Raw genomic sequence first — 2,852 nt, 5'->3', positions numbered from 1 at the left:
ATAATATATATATATATATATATATATATATATATAATTATGATTTCTACAAAAATATTTAATAGATAACAGCTAAATAAGAGGTGCTCTCAGTCTGTTATTTGGTTTGCTTTTTTGTTTCGATTATCCTTTATGTTTATGATTTATAAAGCACCTTGATTACTGTATGAAAGCAATAGATAGATAAATCTTTGTCTCATGCAAGTGTGCCTTATTATGATACTTCTTAAAGTGCTTCTACAGAGTGCTGTTCATTTCATGTTTAACTTTAATTAGCGAAAACAAGTGTACCTCTAAGGTCATGTGTCGATTTATATCATAAATATTCAGATATATTTAAATGAAAGAGTATGCATTTGCTATCGAATAAAGTGGAATGTTCATTAAGAGAACTTACAGTAAATATATGCTTTAAAATTACTGGTGTTGTCGAGTAATTGTTTAGTATACATCAGTCACACTTTTATTGTTCATGCTGTATTTGTATCTGTAGTATTTAATTGTATTACATATGTTTTTTAGGATATACAAAAATAAATTTAGACCTTGTGGGGACATTTTTTTTGGTCCCCATGAAGAAACAAGCTTCTAAATCATACAGATTGAAGTTTTTTGAAAATCTCAAAATGTAAAAAGTTTTTTTTTTTTTTTTGTGAGGGGTAGGTTTAGGGGTAGGGTTTGGGAAAGGGCATAGAAAATACAGTTCATACAGTATAAAAACCATTACGCCTATGGAATGTCCCCATAAAACATGGGGAAACCCAACGTGTGTGTGTGTGTGTGTGTGTGTGTGTGTGTGTGTGTTTTAAAATAAGTCAGATATAAAATGGGTACAACCAGGATAGTCTCCTCATCATATGTGACAGTGAAAAAAGAAGCATAATTTAGTCTCTAAAAATGATGTGGAATTTTGAAATCTTATAAAAACAGAGTCTTATGAAGTGTGTGTGTGTGTGTGTGTGTGTGTGTGTGTGTGTGTTTTAAAATAAGTCAGATATAAAATGGGTACAACCAGGATAGTCTCCTCATCATATGTGACAGTGAAAAAAGAAGCATAATTTAGTCTCTAAAAATGATGTGGAATTTTGAAATCTTATAAAAACAGAGAAAATCTTATGAAGGCACCATGGTGTGAAAACTGCTGTAGCAGATTACATTAGCCTGTACATGTTTCACGACTCATTTCCCCCATCTGCAATCAACACATGAGGTTTAAATGAGGTATATTAGGGCACAGTGTTAAACACCAAGTTAAAGGAAAGTGATAAAATAAACACTGCATTTTTTTTACTCATACAGGAGCAGAAGGCCAGATACCCAAGACATCCAGGCAAATGAGAATAAAAAACTGTCAAGCAGGTCAGTACAAAACATTATAGGTTAAATTATATATGCATCCACACACATGCACTTTGTTAGATTTTTTTTATGTTCTATTAGATCATATATTTATTTTTTTTAAGTTCATACCCTTTCCCATTTTTCCTTACTACTACTAAATTTTTACAAGCTCACAGTTTTTTGTCTTTAAGATTTATGCACTTTGTACTTCAGCCACAAGAGGGAGACATTGACCCATATTATTTGGAGTGTTGCAGAACTGCTGTGGAAAATTGGCACAGATTTAATCTGATTTTCTTGTACAAAAGACAAACAGTACTGTATGACCCTGACACATCTTGCTTTTAAGACACTTACATTGTTCTTGATCCCGAGAGAGAGCGAGAGAGAGAGAGGTCGGTCATCCGACGTGTCGTCGAGAGTGACCGACTGAAAGGGAACTAATGTAATTCGTATTACAAACTAAAGGGTGGCACTGTTTGCCCAAATGACCTTGGATTAAAAGATTGTGTTCTCTTACAACCCTAAATGATAAAATCTCCACAAGACATTAATCACTGATATAGGGTGCAGAGGACTAATATTGCAGACTTTTTGTCTTGCTGTAGGAATGATATGTTAGGGAGGATATGCAGGTTAAGAGATGAGAGGATACCACTTGTGTGACATGCTGATGGATTCTTAGTCATCCCCTTTCAACTGCGCTGTCACACAAGCAAAATTACAGCCCTCCTCCCATTACAAGCCATTTCCTTCAAAGAAGCAGTCTGGGGTGACCCCAAATCAGCGTGTGGCGATTGGAGCTTTTCTGTTCCAGCTTTTGAATCTATCTGTCTATCTGTCTGTCTGTCTGTCTTTCTTTCTTTCTTTCTGTCTGTCTGTCTGTCTGTCTGTCTATTCATTGCTTTCAAGGTGACAGTAATCAAGGTGCTTTATAAACCGTTTTATAAACATAAAAGGAAATCTAAACAAACTGATTTAAAAAATGATAATTAAAAGAAATAGAACAACACACACACAATATATATATATATATATATATATATACTGTATATATACAGTATTCTGTAATGAATCCGGCCTCTGTGGTTCCCCCTGATCGTCACCAGAGGTCGCCATCACCTGAGTATTAACTTTTCCCCTTAAACTCCATTTCCCATCACCACATACCTGATACTGATTATGAGCTCACCTCATGCTTGTTTATGGGACTACTTAAGCCTCTATCTCGCACTCACGCTTCGCGAAGTCTTGTTTTGGCCTGGCTGACATTTCTAAACGTTATCGTCGCTATTGGATAACTGTGTTTGACCTTAGACCGTTTCTATTGTTTTGGTTTGTATGCTGCTTGCCTTTGGCTCTCTTACTCTGTTATATGGACTGTTGTTTACTAGTGATGCAAAGTCCGATTCATTTCCGCGAACCGGTTCTTTTCGGACAGATCGGCACATTGAACCGGTTCAAAAAGCAGATTCATCGGTTCCTGACATCATCAAGCAATAACGTCTCTA

Source organism: Sinocyclocheilus rhinocerous, unplaced genomic scaffold (assembly GCF_001515625.1).
Source record: "Sinocyclocheilus rhinocerous isolate Xijiao unplaced genomic scaffold, SAMN03320098_v1.1 scaffold957, whole genome shotgun sequence".
NCBI classification, from domain to species: Eukaryota; Metazoa; Chordata; class Actinopteri; order Cypriniformes; family Cyprinidae; genus Sinocyclocheilus; species Sinocyclocheilus rhinocerous.
The sequence above is the reverse complement of the archived record's forward strand: the minus strand, read 5'-3'. Positions refer to the sequence as shown.